The 25,807-nt window shown below is 39.1% G+C and overlaps 1 long non-coding RNA gene across 3 annotated transcripts in view; it reads left to right on the top strand.

The window, feature by feature from the left end:
• The window catches only part of LOC123479976 (uncharacterized), a 77,876-nt gene that overhangs the window by 18,551 nt on the left and 33,518 nt on the right, over positions 1 to 25,807 (top strand). For 2 of the 3 annotated variants that reach the window (XR_008425919.2, XR_006655816.3), the window contains exon 2: positions 21,092 to 21,181. This is a non-coding gene — a long non-coding RNA (uncharacterized lncRNA). Of the gene's footprint in view, positions 1 to 8,911; positions 9,078 to 21,091; positions 21,182 to 25,807 lie in introns of all 3 variants that reach the window. The other variant, XR_008425920.2, reaches the window with a different exon arrangement.

The following is a 25,807-nucleotide window of genomic DNA, read 5'->3' as shown; positions in this document are numbered from 1 at the left end:
GGAGGCAAAATCTCAACGGATTGAGAAATGCTCCAGAGAATGGCAGTTAGCACCTTATTTTATACATTAAAGGAGGAGGCCTAAGGGGGTTACAGGAAATCCATTGGTGATTGATTACAGAGGCGGGAGAAAGCAAAGCAGGGAAACCTCTGGGATTGGATGAAAAGTAAAATGATAGACACTTTTACACAATGGGTACAGAGTAGTTAATAGTTGACAATTAACATCATAACAATGACAATGAGGGGATCTGTGGTCTGCCTCTGGTGTGGTCCTGTGCTTTGAGGGGTCTGAAAAAGGAAATTTGACTCTCCAAAGGTATGTTATCATAGATGCAAAAGACAACAGACAGGCTCAGTTAAGGTAAAAATTGACCTTTTTTAGGGAACAATACTGGCCTAGGACATGACTACCCGTCATGAACCACTTTTAGTTAGAAAGTTTTAATTTCAGACCATGCTATGTGGTTACTTTAGGTCTCGGAGTTGGTAAGGCTGCCACGCAGGCATCTCCAGAGCTCATCAGGTTTTGTTTGTGGCCCCTTTTCTTCATCAACGTGAGTGAGTGATGAGAACTGCAAGCCCTTTTCAGCGTTAGCCAGGCGGTGTTTCTGGCACATCTGGCCGTTTGCCTTCCTTTGGATCACCTTGTGTGGGCAATCGTGTATTCTGTCTCTGTACAATGCAGGGCTGGCTCTGAAGGCCTGGATGCCTGAGCCTCTGGATGGCAAATAGATGACCCTGAGGAGGTCACATCTACCACAAGGAGCACTATTCCTGACGGCTTGTTTAACTGATCTCATCCTGAAAATACCTTTGGAGAACAAACCCTGCTTTCTTTCGTAGCTGGGGAAACTGGCACAGATTCTTACTGGCTTTCTGCGAGTTCACTTAAAACTCACACCACAAAGGCTGTCTCGCTGCTTGGGATTCAAGTAGGTTAATTTTCTTTGTGTCGTCCATCATTCCAGTATCCCCGCCTCATTGACTAGAAGATGATGGTCTCAGTATCCAATTCCAAAGACGCACGCCGCCACTCACAAACACCCCAGACTCCTGGCGTCTCCACTGCAGGCGACAATACTACAGTGCACACCATTAGAATGAGAGGGGTTTGTTTCACTTTCAAACAGAATAAAAGCGGTGGCTGGCCAGCCGGTCCGGGTCTTTACCCATCATCTTTGTAAGACAGGGTTTCAAAATGTCCTAGAACATCAGGGCTGAAGGACATTGTGCAACAGCTTCCAGATCCTTTTTTTAATGCTGGATTTCTTTGGAATAACTTGGGGAAAACATATTGTCTGGGATCATTTTAGATTTCTAGACAAGGTGCAAAGATAAAGTCCCTGTACACTCTCACCTGGTTTCAGTGTTCCCTGGTGTTACCCTGCCACACTGTGGTGCCTTTGTCAAAACTAAGGAACTGGCACCAATACAGTAACTGAACCCCGGATTGTATTTTAATTTGCCCAGGTTTTTTTTTTCCATTAATGTCATCTTTTTGTTTCAGGATTCTATCTCAGTTGCCTTCTCATCTAATGTGTAGTTCTTTTGATCTTCAGATATCAGTGTTTTCTGTCCAATAATTCTTTCGGTATGCCTCAGATCTTACGGGGACGGTAATTAAGCCCTACGTTCCATGTTGCTTATTATTTTGTTTCTCTCAACAGCTAACACACCTTCAAATGCTTACTGCTCTAGACTCAACCAAAAGGGTTAGAAGGGCAATAGGTTTTTAAAAGGTACCTCATTTGGTTTTTACCAAGGACACCATGGCATAAGCCAGCCTTCTTTCATTCTTTCTTCTGAGTGAAAACATTTAGGTCAAATTTAACTGAACTAAAAAGCAGCTGAAATTTTCCCTGGAATCAATAGAATGCTTCCCCAGCATTCACACCGAAACAGAGAAAAAGCCCTTAAAGTGCCTGGGATTCTGTCCTCTGTGCACCTGCAGGGTCACCCTTAGGCTGCAGCCTTTAATACCAGAGTCCTTTTGAACTCAAAGAATAACCATAAGGGGAATGTTTCCTTGGCCTGGGAATAAGGGCCCAATAATGCATCATAACAGATTCATTTTGCAAAACCATTTTTGCTAAGATTAGCTCGCCAAGTATACAGCTCTGGTGTTGGCTCTTTGAAGCTTATATAAGCAGCGACCTTTAGTTGCTTTTTTTAAATCTCTGAACCTGAAGTTTTCCATCTCTCTAACCAATGTCAGTTCACAGTAACTCGATTTATTGATGCATGTAAATAGAAGGAAGGCAATTATTTCCGAGAGTAGCCAAACCTGTGTTCATGGGGCGGGGAGGAAATGGTGATGAGGATTTTAGCACATTTAATTCACTTACTCATCAAGTGAAGGAAAGGGCAAGAGGCAGGAGGAAATTAAATTACAGAGTTTTTTTCTTCTTTTTTATGTCCACTGCCTAGAGAATTATTACAGGCCTATCCTATTACACAGTTACATGGACAACACAGCCCGCTGATACTATCACTTAGAATTGATACCTAACTCTTCTGGTTAAACTTTTAAGCATGTGTTGGCTTAAAGCTGAATTACTTTAAGATGCTAAAAGCATGTTGTTTTCTTAGTAAGTTAACACTGTAAACAAAGAGTCCTTTACAAAGGTTTAACCCACCAATAAGAACAGCTGCTATCAAATGGAGAGGGGCTTGACTCATTGGGCTAAATTAAAACATGAAAGTTTTTTGTTTTTCCACTAGCTGCTTGGCTGAACTCCTGCCCACCTTCATTAAAGAATAGGCTTTATTATTTAAAATAAAGTCTAAGTGTACAGTCTTCAATTACATTTAATTATTAAAACAATAGCTCTGTTCACTTAAAAACCATTATTATCATTACTGATTCGGAAATGTACTCTCCCCACCCTATAGCAGGAAGAGGAACTGGTGGCACCAGTGGTGCTCTGGAAAATTCTGCACTCTCCTGCTCTCTCTCTCACCTGCGCATGCGCCACACACACCCACCACAGCCCCACCTCATTCCCCCTTGCCCTTTGCTTCCTGCCCATCCCGCAGCGGGTGTGAGTACACAGCTAGCTGGGGGAGACAGATGTCAAAGCAGTACCACAACCTCAAACTCCCCTTTCAGCGGAGCCAACGGCTAGATGGAGGGTCTCTTGTGGATCCCCCTTTGGCTATTATTCATGATAAGTGTATTAATTTAAAAGTACTTATGTGTATAGTTAACTTTCATTTCATGTGTTAGTTAGAACTTCGGAAAATGACAAATACTTCACAAATGCTTGAATAAAATAAAGAAAAAAACCCAAAGATGATGTCATCAATTTCAACATTTCAGTTGGGTTTTTTTTTTTTTTGGCTCTATCTTATTAATTATAAAGTACATAAATAGTTTTTGAGGGGAAAAGTAGATACAATTTTTAAAATTGTTTATGACACAAACCAAAGAAGTCAGGGTTAATAACCAAATGAACTATTAACCTAAATTTTTTGGCTGGTTTTTTTTTTCTTTATCTTGTCTATTGCAATAATGCAGCAACGTTGAAATGAATGCACTTCATTTGAATGAAATTAAGATGATGATGATGATTATAAAACCTCTTTTTATTTTAATGATTGATTTATTTTTTTGTTTTATATAATTGATTTAATTCTACTCTCAGTCTCACATACTCCAAGGAGAGAGAAGCGAAATCACCCATGGGGACTTTCTTAGGACAGTCCAGATGTTTGTATTCCCTGCATTCCAAAGAGATTTAGATTTCAAGGGGAAAGCAGAGAACTCAAATCTGACTTCGTGCTCCTTGCACTATCTACCCCCATTTCCTCTCACCACGAGGAGCCTCCTTCTTGCTCTTCCTGTGCAACCACCCCGCTACTTCTATGGTCCTCTATGTGTAAACCCTTTAATATATTGTTGTTCCTTTCCCTGGGGCCATGCTCCTCACAGTCTAGCTTTAATGGTAGAAATGCTACTGAAGAAAGAAAAACACAAATTGCTCACCAATAAAATATTTCCAAATATTATTCTCACTGCAGAACTATGTTAGACTAAGTTTATGGTCGGAAGAATGTTACCGACTTAATTCTTTCTTGAATCCTGAGCTGTTATCAGTGACTCTGCTTTCATTAAACTGGAACATGTGGATGGTGTGTGCACTCTAGGCTTTTTCTAATGTGGCCGAGAAACTCTTTTCAGACAAATGATTATTGTACTTTGCTACTTATTTATCTGGGAGCCACCCTGCTATGTAAATCAATGTTTTCTAATCTTTATTTCACTTAAAATGTAATAAAGACGCCCACTCAGTACATACATAGGACCGCAGGGAACACTAAGAGCCACTGTAAAGCACGCTATTGCCAAGCAAGTGGGAAGGTAGTTGGTAACCTGGACACAAACTTGAACGATGTTTGAGCAGTTCACTTGACCGTATTGCGGTTGCCCTATGCAGCCCTGCCTGTGGGGGGAAATGTTGGTGAGTAGGTTAAAGTAATTAGAGAATGTATCCTTCTCAAAGTTTTTAAGTTTACTACACCTAACTGAGACCTGAATATATGAATATAGACCTTAAAAGTTCTCAGCTCTAATTTATTTCCTGTGAATTTCGATGAATGGCATTTAGCTACTAATGTGGAGGCTTTAGAAGTTAACCAAAACTGCATTTACGTTCCTAAATACATATAGTTTTCTTCCATTAGCAAAAAGCCCATCATCTTTGAGCAAGCTCTCAACTTTGGGAGGGTCACATACAGAAGCGCAGTGGAAGGAGACACTGGCTGTTTGGGTGAGCTGAGCAGTGCGACATCTGGGGACACAGCCCAACTCGAGCACCCCTAACCCCATAGATTTGTTATTTTTAAAGACTGTATTGTAATGATCAATTTATTCTAAATTAGGGCAGTTCGAAGGTGTCTCTTAAAAGTAGTCTCCTCTAGGCACCAGTGTATCTTTTAATTTAACCTCAGAGATTGAAAGTTCATCTTCTTAAACTGAGTTAAAGAGATACTTTCTAGACAACAGCAAGGATGTATAAAAGCAACCTAAACTCTCTGGAAGTTTCCTCAGAGGTAAAATGAAGGAGAGAGAGAAGTAAGGTCTCAATCTTTAGCTTGTCTCAGAAAGGAACAAAGACAGATATTGAGCGTATATTTTCTGACTGATTTCCTTCAACAGCAAAATGAGGACAGAGCTCAACGGCAATCAGGGGCCTGACGTGCACATGCCATGATGATTTCTCTCCTGCGTTAAGGACGAAAGAGTTTTGCCGAAGGTTGGAGGAGCCCCCTGAGGGCAGCCCCATAGAGACATCCAAGGGCAGGGTAACAGGGAGAGTTTGCGTGTGGTTAGTCTGGGTGAGAGGTAAACACATTTACATTAATTTGAGCTTTCTAGTATTAAACAACAGAACCTCTCACTCTATTAAAAGACCCCAGAGAGAGGTATTCTGGAGATCAACTTACCCTAGACAGGAACTTTTTCACAAATAGTGGCACCATGTAATGGGCCTGAGTAGCTAGAGTTTGGGGAATGGCACCAACAGTTTGTGAGAAGTACCAACAGAATATGGGGCATGTTGGGGGGAAACCTGGGTGCAGACGCACCTGGTTGGTTCTGGTAGGCTTGGATAAGTCATCGGTGGGTTTTCTTGAGCCTCAGTTTTATCATCAGTAAAATGAAGAGGCAGGTGACTACCAAAGACCTTCCCTTTCAACTTACTATTACTGTCAACCAAGTCCCAGTGTTTTAACCTTTTCCTTGACTAACACAAACAATTCCATGGAGAGTCCAGTGATGACACCATGTGGACCAAGTTCTCCAGCAGGAGAAAGAATGAGAATTCCATCCATAAAATTTATTTCTGTTGAAGTAATACTTTTTTACTAGCAAAAATCCTAGGAATCCAAAAGGGGCAAAACACAACCATGTGAGTTCAGTACCCTAGCATTCAAAACACAACACACAAGCAAATGCAAATACTTTAGGACAAGGTGAATTTGAAGTACTGAAGGGGCTGACTCTTAGCATATTTGCAAATTAATACAATTTCATTATGCATTAGGACTTCTAACAATTTGGATTATAGGGCAAAGTGAAAATGTTTAAAGTTTCAACAATTCAAAATAAACTAAAATTAAGGTTAGTAATAGGAATTTCAAAAGGATTGGATACTACTGGATTTTGATACTAAAGGATTTTCCTACAAAAAGTTTATTCTTTCAAATAGTTTAAGCCTCTTGGTACCATTTAATAAAAATATATACATTTAAAAAATCAAATAATAAACAGAGTTAATATGAAGGTAGAGTTAGTCTTACTTCATTTATGATCAATTCTGAGTCAGTGTAATATGACTAAATAAAATTTACCAAAGAAAGTATTAACTCAAAATGAAACAAAATTTTGATAACAGGAGATCTCATAAAGGAAAGAAAATTAATCATCAACTATGTGCCCTAAATATCTTTTTTATCTTTCCAATGTAATATAGTATTGCTTTCAAAATCAGTTGGGAAATGCTTTCCTTTTTCGTACTTTTTTTTTCTTGCTCTCTTCTTTTACTTACAACAAGCGTCCTTCAGTGGGCATCTTACTTTACTCTTTCTGACATGATTGGCAAAAACGGCTGCTGCTCTGAGACTGTTGCTCTTTATCAACCAGATGGCGATGATTTCAGTAGTAACTTCACATTTAAATAGATCACGTCTCACAAGGCCCCTCACAGTTCCTCACTTGCTCATCTTTCCAACTTCGGAGTTGAAGACATGGTTTGGCTAATCATGCCCTGGAGTGGAGAAGCTAGAGATCCATGTGGATAAAGAAACGACAGGGAAAGGCAGCATATTGGAATGTCACAAGCCAAAGCCACCCTAAAAAATCAGAAATGCCGAGAGAAGATTTCCTTTTTTTTTTTTTTACAGCCGAGTAGTATTCCCTTGTGTAAATGCACCACTGCTCTTTTATCTACTCATCTACTGATGGGCACTGGTGTTGCTTACACATCTTGGCAATTGTAAATAAAGCTGCAGTAAACACAGGTGGGATAAATGGTAGCAGGAAAGACTTGACTTTGGGTGGTGAGCGCACAATGCAGTGTGCAGATCCTGTGTTCTAGAGCTGAGCCCTTGAAACCCGTATGGTTTTATGAACCGATGTCACCCACATAAATTCAATTAAAAAAAGATATGCTGAAATGTTTCCAAGGCCACAATTATACTTCTAAATATATTCCCTCCCAAATCCTCATTTTATTCATCATCATTTAGGAATGGAAAAGGAAATTCACATTAGACCATTCTTTACGTGGTAGATCAGTATTCTTGAAGATATCTGCGATGCCTTTTGCCCTGGAGTTTCTGCCCCTAAGCAGGAAGGCAGATCTCTTTCCAAAGACCTTGCCTGGTTTAACCCTGAAAGTAACCCTGGCACCAGGGCCTGCAGAAGTTTACGCCTTTCAAACTACTGCTTCCTGGGCTGTGCTACAGACATGCAAGTACTGGTAAGGACTATGAATGAATTTACTTAGTTTTTGACAACGCAAATTACTTTTAATTATTATGTAGAGAGTGTTGATAAGTAACACTTACAATGCAAAGATTTTAATAGACTTATACTGTAGGTTTATGCACTATTCATTCAAAATTTTAGGATTGTTTTGGGGTTCATTAAGGATTAAAAGACTGTACTTAAGGGGGAACAAAACCCAAAAGTGGTTTTTATACCTGAGTGACAATTTGTTTCTACTTATATATCAGGGGAAAAGAGAATCATAACTTTTTTCCATGTGATTAACTTTTATTGGGAATTCTGTGTTTGGTGCTAGGAAGACTGGTGAAGGCTGCAGGGCCCATGTGATTGCTCAGTATCCTCTATAATGAACTATAAGAAACAGATTTTTTCTGGCCCCAACCCACAAAGGAATAATACTTATTAAAGTCATAGAACAATAAAAAGCTAATATGTAGAATATAGTTCAACCATGTCATTTTTAAATACTTAAATGTGTTTTATTTTAGTGTTAAATGTACAGAAAAGTTGCAATGATAATACAGAGAGTTCCCATATACCCCACACCGAATTTCCCCTATTGTTAGCATCTTGTATTATTATGGTCCATTTGTCACAAATAATGAACTAATACTGATACATTATTATTCACTAAATTTCACTCTTTATTTGGATCTCATTAATGTTTCCCTAACCTCCTTTCTCTGTTCCAGGATCCCATCCAACAAAGCACATTACATTTAGTTGTTATGCCTCCTTAGGCTCCTCTTGGCTACGATGGTTTCTCACTTTCCCTGTTTTTTGTGACCCTGGCAGTTTTGAGAAATACTGGTTAGATATGTTGTAGTATGTCTCTCAATTTGGGTTTGTCTGATTTATTTTTTTCATGATCAAGTTGGAGCTACGAGTGTTGGGGAGGAAGAGGATAAAGGTAAAGTGCCCTCTTATTACATTATATCAAGGGTACATGCTATCAACAAGGCTCATCACTAATGATCTTCACCTTGACCTTAACTATATACTGTTTGCCAGGTTTCTCTACTTCAAAGTTACTTCTGGTATCACTGCCCATACTATAATATACTCTGGGAGCAAGTTGCAAAGTATAGTCCTCACTTAAGGGCTAAGAAGTTGTGCTATTCACTTGAGGGGGAGCAGTCTATGGAAATTATTTAGAATTCTCTGTATGGGAGATTTGTCTCTTAGTCCCCATTATTTATTCCATTACTTATTTATATCAGTATACATTCATAGATAGGTATTTTATATGTTGGCTTATACTTTGAGTTTTAATCCAACATTATATTATCTACTTTGTTGCTCAAATTGCTCTAGCAGTAGTCATTGGGAGCTTGTTCGGTTGGCTCCTGTGCCCTATCATATTGTTTTTTGAGATCACTGTTACTTTCTGTCACTACAGGTTGTTCCTGGCTCATCTGATCTATTCCCTGCTTCAGTCTTCTTATCAGACACTTTTTAAGTAGCCCCGACTTCTTTCATTGGAGAATGGTATTAGAAACCGAGATCTGTGTGCTGGCAACATTGCCCTTGCACAGATTACATAGCCGGAGCTCAGAGGAGTTAAGGTATTTATTTGCTCCAGGTCTAAAAGGGACGAATTGCAAAGCCAACACTGGAACACAAGTATCCCGATGCCTGGGTCACTAACTTTCCACTACACCACTGTGCCTTTCCTTTCACATTCCAGGATATGCAGCCTTCACGGCCATGCAAATGAAAACATACGTCCTTTGTTCCTGCAGTCTAGGCATTCTGAGTGTCCTGCAGTTACACGCGTTTTTATTTATGCAGACTTTTGAATGCTTGCCATGAAAGAGAAGATGAAAGCAAAGTAATAGTTACCTTTATCAGGACAAAGGAAACAATGAAGGCTCATTTCCCCAAGCAGGGTAAGGCTTAGGTGACACAGAGAATCTTGGCATGTCTTTTTATGCTCAGAAAATCTGCTGCGTCACTCAGGGGCATACCTGGCTCATCAGTTCTAAGATCTCCATGTATCACGTTGGAGTGTGTCACGTTTCTTTCAGACATGTATCTCTACATCCGTGCAGACCCAGAGCATGTGTACTAGCTTGTACATCTCAAAAGGGCAAAAATGATTCATAGAGCTGGACATTTGAAATCTGTTGTAATATAATAAAGAGGAATGCTTATTGTTGCTTTTTCAAGGGGTATGTAGCCGATTTCCCTATGGTCTTTGAAATGTGCAGGATTTAGAGATCAGTTAGGACATAAAACATTACCAGAAACTTTGACAATATTCTTCGGTGACAGAGGACAAGCATAGTAAACATTTCATATCACCTTATTACATATATTATATAGAACAATTTTATATTTTAAAGGTCAGTAGCTTATTTTAATATTAGTGCTTAGACTTACTTCTTTTTATCTATATATGATGTGTTCCTAGTAGATTCCATGCACTTAATAAACAGTAATGCTCATTACTACTGCTGGGTGTTATTAAGACTGTTCCAGCCATTATGGGTGATATAAAGATGAGTAAGTCCCAGATCCTGTTGATAAAATGGAACCCTGACTTACATTTTACTGTGAACGCCCATAGCTCCCAGTGCAATATAGCATACACAGTAAGCATCAAGGAAGCAATCATTGTTTAACGAATTGATGGTCAATCTGTAGGATGTTGGGCTTTTGCTGTGTTTACTGGTAATTGTTTCAATCAAAGTATTTACACTGCAATTGGTCAACAGTGCACAATCTGTGTTAGAAAAGCTCTTAATAATTACTTTGTATGTCTGTCAACATCTTTGTACTTTGATAACAAACCCTGTAAGTTAACAACTGAGTCTATGGCTCCACGAAGACTTTCTTTCTCATTTATCTCATCAGTGAAGACATAGTGAGACCATTCTGATGTATCATTTTCTTGAATGTTTATACATGTTGGTCACCCCAATTGTCCCCAGTAGCAAAGAACCTACCCATTTAAGTTTTCTCATTTTTTTCCTAAAATGGAGACTGTATTTTGAATCACATCCTTAAAAGCAATTCCTGTCAATTATTCTAATTTTAGTAGATGAAAATATTTTATATAATTTTGAAATTTATGCACATTGTTCAATTTCACAGTGTGAGGGTTTTTTTACCTTTTTATTATTTTAAATTTTATCTTAAGTTGCTATTTTTATATGTGATTGCAATTAATGCAAATTTATGACATTTACCAATTGCCAGTCCTGTAGCAACAACCAATTACTTGTACCAAATGTTTAATGCAGGCAAAACCTCTCACTCAGTAGTAAGAATAATCACATTGTTACTTACATTTTTAGTGGTTTGTCAGTATCTGTCTATTATGTAATTTAGTGAAACGTTATCTGAAGGAATAGTCAAAGGTATAGCGAAGGCTTTTTAATAAGTCATTTTGAATGGATTTGTACTAAAAGAAGCTAATTGATGTTAAAGGCAATATCTTCAACAAGCTTATTGAAGAATTTTAGATGCCGAAATACACGTATTTCTTCTTTTTTCCTGATTTATGTAAGTGGAACACACCTATACCTCCTTTGGAGATTAGGTGAAGTTCTTCCCATGTAACAAAGGAGTGGATATTAACAGACACCACAACTACTTGTTTATATTTTGGTAAATGATGTCATTTGAAAACAAAAACAATCCATGGTTAATGTTGAGACTGCAGTTGTATTCTGAATATCTGAATGCTCAGCCCTAGAGAATTTTGAACACCCCCCATGTTTTTGTGGTGCTAAGAGAAAGATATGAACCAAAATTTTATCTCCTCAGACAAAATTGGATTTGTAGAACATAATCCTAGTAGAAGTTTGGTTGGCCTCAGTAGATATCACCTTTAGGAAAGGGAGTGAGGTAAATATATCATTCAAAGAGAATTTGGGGCATAGTAACATCCCCCATGCCTAGAAAAACATGCAGTTTGACATAGGACTCCTTTTTCTTCTCCCTCCTGACTCTACAACTCCATCTTAAACCTCTATTTTATGGTCTATATGTCCAGGGACAAACTGTGGAATGTAAATGAAAGGAGGAGTTGGCAAACTATAGCCTATTAGCCGAAATCTGGCCTACTGCCTGTTTTTGTAAATAAAGTTTTATTGGAACACAGCCATGCTCATTCACTGCACATTACCCATGGCTGCTTCGGTGCTACAACAGTAGAGTTTAGTAGTTCCAACAGAGATTGCATGGCCTGCAGTTCTGAAATATTTCTTACCTGACCCTTTGCAGAATAAGTTTGCTAACTGTGAACCGAAGGGTCGACTTTGGATGTGCAAACATGGCAGTATTTGCTGGCTCAGAAGGCCACCACTAATCATATATATCACATATTTTTTCATGAAATGATACAGCATTTCAAACCTTAGACCATTTTCTCATTTTCACTCTGCAAAGAGAACTACGTATTGCATGTTAGTGAAGAAAATAAGTAGTTCAGCAGGGAGGAAACTCAGAGTCCTTCATCTGACTCCATTGCTTTTCTCCACCTTAGTGACTTGAAAACCATGTGAATTTTGAGGACAATAGCATTTCATATTTCTTTGCAACCTACCCTTGTGACTTCATGGCAGAGTACAGTTCTTTTGCATGCATGCACACACACAGATACACACACTGCACATACATACACACAGCACACACCTATAGAGCTAGTCTGCGCGGACACCCAGCTCCTTTTCTCTTTTTACATCCGCTCAGGTACTGACCACCAGCTGGCACAAATGCCAGATGATCCTAACTTTCAACAGATGTCTTTTTGACCTCAAAGATAACGGAAATGACAAACAATAACTTTGTAATTACCTTAACTTCAACCAAAGCATAAGCTGAAAAATAACCAGATGAGAACTACAGGGAACATGTGGGACTGACTTCCCATTTAAGCCTGTTTAAGTGTTCTTTGTGCTGTGCAGCTCAGGAACTGTGCCAGGAGAGTGGAGAAGGCAGCGAAACATGCACCCAACCATAAATCTTCTTGGCCCCATGATAAACAGATAAGATTGTAGCATCTGCACGCACAGCTGACAAGAAATGGAAAAATGAAGATTAAATGGGAACTAGGGCAGGCAGAGCATGGAGTTTCACAGTGCTTTGGATCAGATTAAAGCCCTCTAATTAAAAATACATTTTTAATGCTCACATTCTCCTTTCTGTTTGCTGGGTCTGGTCCTTGAGAAGAAACAATGAAAGACTAAAAAGGCAATTAAACTGATGAGAAGACATGCCTTTTGCTGATATTCTTGGATTGGAAAGTGGGTTAGACAGCAGTTGTAAAATGCAGTGTGTCATTTCTACCCTTGACCAATGCCATGGCTGGCTGGGCTCCATGCTTTGAGGAGATCCAAAAGATCTCTGAGCATGGTGATACTTATTTTTTAGAATCTGTAGCTTTTTTCAGCAAAGTCTTTGACTAAATATCCAGAAGTAAATTTGTTTAGTTGGACTGAAAATCCTAACCATGGTTTCTGGAGATCAAGCACTCCATGGGTAGAAATGGTTCTTACTTGTGATAGCTATTTTTGTGTCAACTTGACTGGGCTGTGGGGTGTCCAGATATCTGGTCTACCATTATTCTGAGTATTTCTGTTCGGGTTTTTGGATAAGATGAACATGTACATTGGTAGACTGAGTAAAGCCGATTGCACCCCTTAATGTAGGTTGGTGCCATAATCACCTTCAGCAGGCTAAATATCTCAATTTGATCTAACTATTCCTCATTAAACATAGTTTAAGTTCTCCTGCCCTCACAGTCACTTTTCTCTAAGTGTTCTGTAGTTTGGGATAGAGCCTCCTTTCAGTACAGAGTAGCATTATTTCCCCTGAATTCTTCTTCTTCTTTTTTTTTTCTGTTCTGCTTGTTTGTTTACATTGCTTTTTAGAAGCAATTGTTGATATTTATTTATTGCCATTTTATCATTCATATTTCTTCTTCTTCTTCCTCCTCCTCCTCCTTTCCCTCTCCTTCTCTTCCTTCTCTTCCTTATCCTCCTCCTCCTTCTTATTTTTCTTCTCCTCCCCCTCCTCCCCTCCTTTCCCCCTCCTCCTTCTTCTTCCTCTTCTTCTTCAAGAAGACCCTTTACCATTTCTTATAAAACTGGTTTGGTGATGATGAACCCATTTAGCTTTTTCTGGTCTGGGAAGATCTTAATCCATCCCTCAATTTTAAATGATAGCTTTGTTGTGTAGCAAGTTCTTGGTTATAGGTTCTTGCTTTTCATCATGTTGATTTTTTTGTTGCCAATCCCTTCTGGCCTGCATAGTTTCTTTTGAGAATCCACTGATATTATAGTGGGAGCACCCTTATAGGTAACTAACTGCTTTTCTCTAACTTCTCTTAAGATTCTGTCTTTCTCTTTAATCTGTTGCATTTTAATTATGATGTTTTTTAGTGTGGGCCTCTTTGGGTCCATCTTCTTTGGAACTCTCTGAACTTCCTGGACTTATATGTCTATTCCTTTTACCAGGGCAGGGCAGTTTTCTGTCATTGCATTTTCAAATAGGTTTGCAATTTCTTGCTTGCTCTCCTCCTCCTCCGTGATGCTAATGTTGGTACACTTAAAATTGTCCTGGAGCTTCCTTAGACTATTCTCATTTTGGGGGATGCTATTTTCCTTTTGCTGTTCTGATTGGATGTTTTTTGCTTCCTTACATTCCAAATTGCTGGTTTGATTCTCAGCTTCATGTACTCTACTATTGATTCCTTATAAATTATTCTTTATTTCAATTAATGTATCCTTTATTTCTGACTGGTTCTTATTTGTGCTGTTGAGGTCCTCACTAAGTTCCTTGAGCATCCTTGTAACCAGTGTTTTGAACTCTGCATCTAGTAGATTGCTTGTCTCCATTTTATTTAGTTCCTTTTCTGAAGTTTTGTTCTGTTCTTTCATTTTAGCCATGTTTCTTTGTCTCTTTATTTTGGGTGCCTACCTGTGTTTGATTCTTTTTTTTTTTTTTTGAGATCATATTTATTTAGTGAAGTGAAAACTTTACATATTAAGGTCCTTGGAATTTTTGTGATTTTTTTTAATTGTTATTCAATTACAGATGTATGCCTTTTCTCCCCATCCCTCCACCCCACCCCAGGTGAACCCACCTCCCTCCCCCACCTCCACCCTCCCCCTTGGTTTTGTCCATGTGTCCTCTATAGTAGTTCCTGTAATCCCCTCTTCCCACTGTTCCCGCCCCCCCCCCCCCCCCCCGCTCTGGCTATTCTTAGATTGTTCTTAACTTTGTATTAGGTAGAGCTGCTACATCTCCCAGGCTTGGTAGGGAAGCCTAATGTATTAAGTATCCTGTAGGGCCTAGTAAAAAAACCTCCCCATTCATCCAAGCTGGGCACTCCTGGTGTGCCCGCACCCCCATGTAGGTTGTTACTTCCTCCTGTTGTAGTTAAACTTTGATTGCTGTTGGCATATCAACAGGAGGGATTTACCCATGCTGATCAGCTGCAAGGACAGGTTGTGACCACTGACCACTGACCTCTGACCACCATGGAGGATCAGCTGTGCAGGGGCCCACTCCACAAACCAGGACTTACTTCAGCAGGGCTCTGGTGCCTGCTGAGCTTGCCCCTTGAGTGTGTTGCTTGTGGAGGTAGTTAGGTGGTAATGCTTTGATGTGGTCTGAAGCTGTCCACTGAGTGCGCTGTCTCTGGGTCCTCCTGGGAAGAGCAGGCTGAGATCAGCCACTGCCTGTGTTTTGCCCAGGGACACCCAGCATGAGCCACAAAGCATTCTTCAGATGGCTGCTACTTGTGTTTGGCTTAGAGGTGCCCAGGCAAGGCCAAGCTGTGAACCAAGGTTGGCTCCTATTAGTGCTGGGCCTGGGGTGACTTAGTAAGAGGTACGGGGCTTGCTGAGGCCAGATGGTGCTTCTTTGAGAGAATTTAGGAAAATCTGAAGCATGAGCAAGGCAGCCATTCCTATGGAAAAGCTGCTGGAAATAGCTTGGGTGGACCCAAAAGTTGTGGGGGGCAGGTCTCAGGGAATCACCAGAGTGGAGCAAACTGTGATCCAGGTTGATGGTGTCTCACATATGGTGTCTGCAGGGCTCATCAAAGGAATGGTGGCCTCTGCCAGCACTTTTGCATGGGAGAAAGCTGTCCCCTCAGCTTTTGCCCTGATGCTCAGCAATTCAGTTCTTCCCTATATGTTTCTGTTGCCTGTCAAGCTTCTTCCCAGCACTGGAGCTCAGAGAGAGTGAGTCTGAGTGAGTCTGTGCATGGGTCCTTTAGGAGGAACTGCCTGGGACTCCAGGAGCTTCCATCTCCCTCAGGCTCAATCCCCACTGGGTTTTACAGCCAGAAATTATAGGAACTTTACTCCTAGCAAAGGAACCCTGGGCTTGGTGACCTGGTGTGGGAGATTCCTCGCCCTTGTGGGGGGACCTCCAAGCTGAGTTATCCCTCCCAATTTTTATCCATCCTGGGTGTGTGTGGAGTCAGCCCATTTCACGTTTCTGCCCCTCCTACCAGTCTCAATGTGGTTTCTTCTTTAATTCCATAGTTGTAGGTCTTCCATTCACCTCAAATTCAGGTGGTTCTGAATGATGGTTGTTCTGTAGTTTGGTTGTAATTTTGATGTGGTTGTGGGAGGAGGTGAGCACAGCATTATCTACACTGCCATCTTGACTAGAAGTCTCATCACCTGAATTCTAATGCTGTCTGCTGACTAATGAAGCATGCACTGGCACAGGTTTTCCATGATTATATTAGTTTTGACCCACATCAGCCTAAAACTCCTGCTACATTAAATGTTTCTGCTAAACTACCTCCTTCTGTGTAGTAAAACAAAATTAAGTACAGAATAGTTTCCATTGTTAGCTATAAGCTGTTCTCCCTTGAATCATTTCTGGACCAAATCTCTCATCTAAGCTCCAGCACCAATTCAGTCACCTACTGGAACATTCACACCTACACTGCTGAGTGTAAGCTGTCTGAAGGCTAGAACTACTGTTTGTCTTATTGCTGTATGTCCAGTGCCTAGAATAGTATCTGGCATTGAGTGGATAGGGTCTCTGCAAGTATTTTTAAATATATATTTTGCAATTATATAGATGAATCTTACAGTAAACATGTTCTAATACAGTCTTATCGACTTATTCCACTTTCTATATACCCTCTCAGGAGAGTGGTAACACCACGCATATTTGTACCAAAGCCAAGTATTTTAGAGTCATTCTGTATTTCACTCTTAATGTCAACTCACATATCTAATTAGATGTCAAGGAGCACTGATGTTTTTCCTGAATGTCTCTCACATTGATCTCTTTTCTCTTTTTGACCATCATCACCTTAGTTTAGGTCTTCATCTTCTCCCTGTTGATGTCTTTCAATAGCTCCCTAAATAAATTAACTTTATTCTTGCCTCTACTCTTTTAATCCATTCATTCTTTAAACTTCTGTCGAAGTTGTCTTTTTAAGACACAAATCTGGTCAAATTATTGTACTGCTTAAATCTCGTAGTGGCTTCTCCTGGTGGTCACAGGAAAATACAAATCCCTTGGTAAGGCATCATCATTCACAGCTCTTTAATGATCTGACTCATTCCCACACTTTCAGATTTATTTTTATATGCTTGCCCACCAACAGTCCCATTCTTCAGCTATAATGAGAATGCCAGACTCTGACCTCTGACCTGTGCATGTGTTATTGCTTTTGTTTGTTCTCTTTATGTATAGAGTTAGCTATAACTCACCAAACTATTCAGGATGTCAGGAAGTGGTTGCTGATTATCACCAGGCTTGGTAAGATACTTTGTCTACACTCACAGAACACCTTTGCCTAACCTCAATTGTAGACAATCATAGTAAAGTATGATAAGGGCACTCTCTCACACTTGACTCTAAAATTGTGTGAATTTGTATTATCAGTGCTCATCCCAGTGTTCAAGACATACCAAGTACTCAGTTGAATGATTTGCACTCTATTTAGCACATTTCAAAATATGGTTGGTAGAGGGTGGTGCCTGGGGGACATTTCAGAACAAGCAATCCATGTGAGGAAAAGCACAGGGGCAAGACAATTTTGCTTGTATCTGGGAGAGCCAGGCACATGGAATTCAGGAAGGGAAGTAGGGAGCAAAGGACTAGAAAAAATGTGCTTTGCAAGGAGAATTTCTGAGGTCAGTGAGTTGCCATCTGGCCATCCTGCTGACCTAGTGTTCCATTCTAGTCTTCCCGCAAGCAATAAATTATATGCATCCTACAGACTTGCCTCTGAGTGTCCCACATCTCCCATTTTGCACTGTCTCCCCTTCATCAGCAATACCAGAAAAAGCTGCTGAGTTCGGCACATAGTATCTTGTTAGCAAGGTTTTCCCTCCAGGGCTGCCTCTTTGCATCCCAATCTCTCTAATGCTGCCCCCCTAAAATGGCCTGCTGTCCAGATGTAGATTCAACATCAGAGTCAGGAGCACTAAAATCTGTGGCAGTATTGCACAAATGTGCTGGCAGGCGTGATGATGGTTTATCTCTTGCACATATAGTGGAACATTCCAAAGCTCTCAGCTGAAATAACTCACTTTTATGGAGTATTTGCTTTGTACTAGTTATTGTTCTAAGTATTCCACATGCGTGGCCTCACAGCATTTCTATAAGATATTTACTATTGTAATCCCCATTTTACAGATGACATCATTGAGAAACAGAGAAGTTAGGAAAACTCTCCAAGTCATGCAGCTGACAAGGTTTGGAGTCAGAATTTTTTAAGTGTAGCTCCAAATTCCAGGAACTTAATCATCATCCTATGGTGCCTCTTTAAAATGGGCAAGAAATACAGGACCAAGAAAGAGAGCTTGACTTCTAATATCGACTTTGCTATAACTGTGTGATTTGGGATCAGTCAGAAGCCCATGGAACTTAACTTATTTCCCTGCACAATGGCAGAATTTCTATACAAGAGCAGACTTCTAACATTTTTACTTCCCCAGCCACTAACAGAATTTAAAGAAATATATTGTATCCCTTTGTACATTTTAAAATAGCATCTAGGTTTCAATAATATGTTTAAATATTTGTACAAAAGTACATCTTATAAATATAGATTTTTAAACGAAATTTTTATTATCCTTTTTCTTTTAAAGATTTTATTTATTTTAGACAGAGGAGATGGGAGGGAGAAAGAGAGGAAGAGAAACATCAATGTGTGGTTGCTTCTTGCACATCCCCTACTGGGGACCTGGCCTGCAACCCAGGCATGTATCCTGACTGGGCATCAAACTGCTGACCCTTTGGTTTGCAAGCCAGCACTCAATCCACTGAGCCACTCCAGCCAGGGCTGTATTATCCTTTTATAATGTAGGCACTTTGGCTCTCTTCTTGTTACTGTGTGCATTGTATACATTTTCTATCCTTTAACTTTCAACCTGACTATGTCTTTAAATGTAAACTATGTCTGTTGTATGGATCATATAATTAAATCTTGCATTTTCTTGACTGATGATTGATTCATGCCTTTTGATTGGAGTCTTTAGTGCATTCATACTTAATGGAATTTTGATATAGTTAGATTTTTGTCTGTCATTTTGCTGTTTGTTTTCTATATGTCTCATGTATTTGTGTTGTTGTCATTGTTCCACTGCTTCCCCCCTTTACTGCCTTTTTTTGTAGTAAACCAATATTTTTCTTATAAACCACTTTAATTACTCTGTTGAGATTTTAGCTTTGATTTTTTTGAGTTAACTTTCAAACTGTTTTACACCGTGGATTAAAATATGCATTAAAAATAAAACTGTATATGTGTAAGGTGTACAGCATAATATTTTGATATGTATGCATAATGCAATGATTACAAGAGTCCAGTTAATTAACATGCCCATCTCTTCACACGGTTGCCATTTTTTATGTATGGTGAGAGCACCTCAGATCCACTCTCGTATCAAATTGCCAGGATTCAATGCAGTGTTATACTGTCGAACATTATTATACATTAGATCTTATTCGTCCCACATAATTGCAACTTTGTATTCTTTAACCAACATCTATTTTCCTCAACTCACAGTCTGCTTTGGATTAATGCTGATCTAATTCTAATAAATATATAGTTCCATTTCCTCCTCCTTTGTGGTATTATTGTCATATACATTATATTTATATATACTATAAACACAGTAACAGGGTTATAATCATTGCTTTAAACAATCCTTTAGATATCTTTTTAAAACTAAGAGAAAACAAAATATATAGTAAGTACTTTATGTTTACCCCTATATTTATCATTTTCTGCTCTTCTTTTTTTGTGTATTTTACTTCACATCTGGTGTCATGTTCTTTCAACTTAAAGAACTTCTTTTGTAGGACAGATGTGCTTGCTAGTGAAAAAATCTCTCAGTTTTTGTTTATCTAGGAATGCCATTATTTTGCCTCATTTTTGAAGGATAGTCTTGCTAGATAAAGAATCCTTGATTGAAATTTCATGAATGGCTACAGTCCACTAAGTTGGGGCAATTAAGATTTGGAGCAACATCCCCCAAAGAAGTATATCCTTTGAAAGTTCAGTTGATATGGAATATCTGGGGTCTGTTACAGTTCAACAATGCTGGTTTCTTTACAGTAGGGGTTCTCAGTCTTTCAAATGCTAATATGTGTCTTGACTCTTGAAGAAGGTAGAGCTTGAAATGCTTCCAGAACTTCTTTTTTCTTTTTTAAAAATTGATACTACTTTTCTTTTTATTAAATTGTTGTTCAAGTACAGTTGTCTGAATTTTCCCTCCACTCCTCCCCCCAACCCCAGCCATCCCCACCTCCCTCCCTGATCCCACCCCCCTTGGTTTTGTCCATATGTCCTTTATAGTTGTTCCTGAAAACCCTTCCCCCTTTCCCCTATTACCCCTCCCACCTCCCCTCTGGTTACTGTCAGTTTGTTCTTAATTTCAGTGACTCTGGTTATGTTTTGCTTGCTTGTTTGTTTTGTTATAGGGAACTTTTCCTTCTGAGAATCTCACTGTACTAGTGTTGTACAAGCTGTATGTTGACCAATGTTAATGTAGTTTGGGTAAGTAAACTGAGGCAAAGGAAAGAATTGAATGTGGCACCATGGATCCAGTAATGGTACAGTGAAAAGAAAAGCAGGATGATTATATTTCCATCCCATTCATTCCCAGCAGTATCACAGCCAGAATCATGCTATTGGAGAAGCACGGGTTATGACATTTGTTGACAGTCAAAAAATATGTTGTAATTTATTACTGGGTTGTTTTGTTGTTGGAAACTATTGCATGTACTTGACCATACTAGCTTGATAAGTAATCTGGAACTTACTTTTATCTTCACCTTAATGTAATTACACATTTAACAGTTACAGTTCACACTGAATAGGAAAAAAGTATACATAGCAGTTGAAACATCCCTGCTTTATAATTACCTTTTGATTGCTGAGGCCTTATCAGGGCATCCTGCAAAGCTCAACTAATGCAAACATAATTCTCCTTTAATACAAATCCCAGGAAGAGTTTAACTGAGAACAGTAAGATTTATTTTTGAGTCTGTAGATTATTTTAAATACTTGGTTGCTAGATTTTGTGCACTGTGTATGAGGGAGAAAACATAATCAGAGAGTTCTACTCTTTCTACTCTTCTGCAGGGGCAGGGAAAGATAAAATGCTCACAGCAGTCAGCTATGTGGTCCAGGAGGTGATGTAGGAAATCTGGAAGATAACTGCAGGACAAACAGGTATACTCTCACCTACAGCATCTAACTCTTCGGGTATGATATATGAGAATAAACTATATATTTTATAGAACTATAATTAACAGTATGGTTAACAGGTACTGAAGTCTTGCTATATATCTTTCCTCCACATGATTATCTAATGAGGGAGCTACTATTATGTTTTATAAAAATCAGGAAACATAGCCCAAAAGATTAAGCAACATGTTTAAGAATCAACCCAGTATCTTGCCTGTAACTTAGTATGTATGCTTTTAACCACTGTTCTACATTCTAGATAACCATATAGCAGGGGTTCTCAAAGCATCGTCTCTAAAACACATCAACACGACTTGGGAAATTGATAGAAATGCAAATGCTTGGGTTCCACCCCAGCCCTGACTAAGTCAAACACCCTGGGGATAAACCTCAGCAATCTCTTTAAACCAGCCTTCTAGGTGGGTCTGAGGATCTCTAAAATTTGAGAACTACTGCTATTTAGCATGATACTTGATAAATGTACTTTTAGTTGAGGTTTATTTTAAAAGACAATGTAAGGAATTATTTTTATGACTCATTAGAAATTCAGCTCTCAAATTTTCATTGTCAACTTAAAGAGCACATTATAACATTTAATTTAAGTCTTATTTATAAAAATGCAGGATAAAATTTTGTTTTGTTTCTCTTTGTCCTGTTTCCTGTATCAGCAAGTGTTCCCAGGGCCCTGGAATTGTATGGACACCTGATGCTGCTGCCTTTGGAGAAGCCAATCTTGCTGACATTCAAGTCTCCTGAGCTTTAATTTCCTTATGGATTTACCTCATTTATTCAGCAGAATTCACCAGTGTCCAGCACGGTCTCTGGCACATAGCAGATAATTAATAATCAAAATAATCTGTTAAATTAAGCTCTGATGTAAATTTTAAATGATTATTATAGATACTTTTTTTGAAAGTGGACTTTTAATTCTTTTTGACTCTCTGATTTGGGTATGAAGAGTATCCCAAAACCAGGCTTCATCATATATCAGTGAGACATACCTGACAAAGGTGGTCATTGGCGGTCTTCAAAGAAGGATTCTCCAATGAATAGTGCTTCCCAGGAATCATGTCCTGTGTAGTGACATTGTATTAATTTCAAGACTAGATCATTAAAAGCCATGCAGTTTCTGCACTGGTCTCTTGGATTATGTGTTCAAGGGAAAATTAGGCACCATGTAAGAATTCTAAATGGAGGCCTCCATGCTATAAGAAAGTTGAAACTATCTAGCCAAATGAAGAGGCTCTATGGATAGACAGCAATGCCCAGTCATTCTCAGCTTCCCTGAGCTTCCCAGGTTGAAGCCCAAGACCTGAGCTAGGAAGCTCTCATGGGGAGCATTTGAGACCTTGTTTCCTGGCATATGTCATCAGTTTGGCTCAACTAAACTCCTGTAAAAATTCAAAAAAAAGAAGCCATCATGGACATCCAGCTCATCTGAGCCTTTCAGTTGGTCTCCATCGATCATCTGACTGCAATTCTGTGAGTGACCTCAGGCAAGAATAGCCCATGTGGGCTCCATCATTCACAAATCTGTATGATAAATCTTGTTTTAAGTCACTATAGTTTGGAATAGTTTGTTATATAGAGATACATAACTATAACAATAGGTCAAGGTTTAAAATTCTCCCATATATCGGAATAATTGGAACACATGTCATAGTGTCTAAATATATTACAATAAGCTAAGGGAGAAGGGGCAGGTCTGTGCATAAGTTATTTCCCCTTGCTAGCTTTAGGAGCACCTTTGTGTTGCTTAACCGTGAACTGTAAGTGCTCTTACTGTAAGTATGAAAACTAAATTTGCATGGCAGGCAGTGTTGCATATTGCATAGTTCAGTTGAGTTAGAAATTTCATTAACAGCACAGGGAATATTTTCATGAGTGTCCATGAAAGAAAGAAGGATAAAATTTGTATCCTGTTAAAAATTTTATAACTTGAGTTATACTGTGCATTAAGGAGATCAGCTTCTTATACAGCCTAAGAAAAGTGACTAAATGTTGACCGGTACTGCTTCCATAAACCTGTGGACTTTCGTCTCATAAAGCAGCATCCGGTTCTCATGCGACCATGTGCTCATGGAGCCAGTTAGATACACACCTTCCACACTGGGGCTTTCTCTGTGACAGCTGGTAAACCGTCTAGTTAGCACACTGCAGCTTAGTGTTTGTCAAATTCCTGACCCTGCAAAAACCATCTTTTATATTAAAATTCTTGTTTCCTTACCTCCCTCCTTCTCTGATATATAGTGGACTAAATACATACCTTTATATACCACTTACCATTTATCACATGGTACATATGCTAGCTTTATCCCATATACAACTAAATTATAATGTATTTACAGGCAAAGATTATTTTTTTCAAGTTTTATTGGGCTAAAATTGACATATAACATTGTGTCAGTTTAAGGTGTACAATATACTGATTTGATACACTCATATATTGTAAATGATTACCATCATAGAATTAGCTAACACCTCTAAATGTTACCACCTTTATTATGTGGCATAATTACCATTTCTTTTTTATGGTGAATACATTTAAGATCTACTCTCTTAGCAACTTTGAAGTATATAGTAAAATATTATTGACTATACTCACCATGTTGCACATTAGGTCCCCAGAACTTATTAATTTATAACGGAAAGTTTATACCTTCTGACCAACATCTCTTTGTTTCCCCCAGCCCCCAGCCCTTGGGAACCACCATTCTATTCTCAGTTTCTATGACTTAGGGGTGTTTTTAGCTTACACATGTCCATGAGAACATACTGTGTATGTCTTTCTCTGTCTCACATATTTTACTTAGGACAATACCCTCAAGGTTTACCCATGTTGATGCAAATGGCAAGATTTCCTTCTTTCTCATGGATATATACCGACTTTTGCCAACTCCTGTACATCTTTTTTGGACAAATATCTATTCCAAAGTAGGATAAGTAGAGTAAAGGGATGCATTTTGCAGCGAGATCTGGAATCCAAGTAACAAAATCTACAAAAATATGGAATTCTATATTCATTCTACTCAACCTATTTCCTCTCTTCATTCCACCCTCCTCCTCAGAATCCTCAGAAGCGATTTTTGAACTTATATGTACAAAATTCTCACAGCACATATTGACAGCTCTGCCTAAGACTATATAAGTTATGTTATAATGGTAATAATGCTGCTGAAAAAAATTAAGTCAGCACTTTCTCATTTCCATACAAGTCCCAGGAAAGCAGCACATCTGTGCAGCTGCCTGAAACATCTTTCTGTGCTTTTCAAACCATGAAGCCTTAATTCTTTGTCAGAAAATCGCTAGTGAGGCTATTGGAGATGTAAAGTAGCAAAGAAATACTAACCTTCAGCATCCTTACATTTCAAATTTGTTAGCCATGGAAGTTGTTTCCATTTTCTTTTAATGAATACTTGCGGTTCAGACATCCAGATACAACAGACACTCAAGTTCTAGTGATGATTAGCAGGTGACACAGCGACCTGCGTCCTGCCCCACAGTTCAATCACCTCTCTTGTTTCATCTCATCCTGCCAAAAAGCCTACCCCTCCCATCTCAGATGCCACTGATTCACGAGCATCTTCCTTCCTCCTCAAGTCAGATATGCCCTCTTCCTTCTTGCACTTCTCCATTACCTGTGGTCTTTATTGCATCCTGCCTTGGATTCTACTTATGCATCAGCATCCTAGCTCTCATTGTAAACTATCTACTCTCTGAAGGCAGGATTATAGCTTGTTAACCTTTGTATTGCTCTTAAGTTTTATATATAATGGATTATTGTGATAGGCACTACATTATGCCCTTTAGCTCATTATCTCAATCTTTAAGACACCAGCTGTAGCTGTTTGTGTCCTTGAGCCTGGAAATTGTGATGCTCCCAGGACTTCCTGATGCCAGGACCAACATCTTTTTGCCAAGAAATTACTCTGAAATCTGCTATGCCAAAAGGCACGGTAGGTGAAAGTGCTGGAGAATTAATGTTTATTTCCAACACTGTCTCTCCAAGAGTCTTCAGTAATGACTGACAAGAGTTGGTATATAAATATCCCAGCTACTTTTTCCCCCTTGATTGAGTAACTCTTGGAAGGGTGTTCTGCACATGCTCCCAAAGTTTCCTAGCTCATCAATTCTCAAAGTTGAATGAGCAACAAAATTATCTGCAGGGTCTTTAGACCAGATTGATGGGCCCACATGCAGGTTTTCTGATTCAGTAGGTCTGGAGTGGGACCAGACCTGGAGAGAATCTTCATTTCTAACTAATCATTGCCCAGATGATGCAGATGCTTGCCAACCATGAGCCATACTTTAAGTGAGTCCTTGCTCCAGGTGTAACAGTGACAACTTGCTTCTTAGCTGATCCTTCATTGGTTACCTTCTCTTCCCTCCCTCTCTTGCTCTCTCATTTCTGAGATAACCTTGCTGTTAAACTATTTGTATCCAATCCTAATTTTGGGGTCTGCTTCCAGGGAAACAGAAAACTACTATCTACAAGACAACCATAATCTAGGTAGTTATTCTTACCATGATGTACATGAGAACCTCTTTGCTTAGAGAGATTAGGCCCCTTGTCCCAGGTAACACAAGAGGAAAAATCCAACTATTAACTGC

Source organism: Desmodus rotundus, chromosome 13 (assembly GCF_022682495.2).
Source record: "Desmodus rotundus isolate HL8 chromosome 13, HLdesRot8A.1, whole genome shotgun sequence".
Lineage (NCBI taxonomy): Eukaryota > Metazoa > Chordata > Mammalia > Chiroptera > Phyllostomidae > Desmodus > Desmodus rotundus.
The sequence above is the reverse complement of the archived record's forward strand: the minus strand, read 5'-3'. Positions and strand labels throughout refer to the sequence as shown.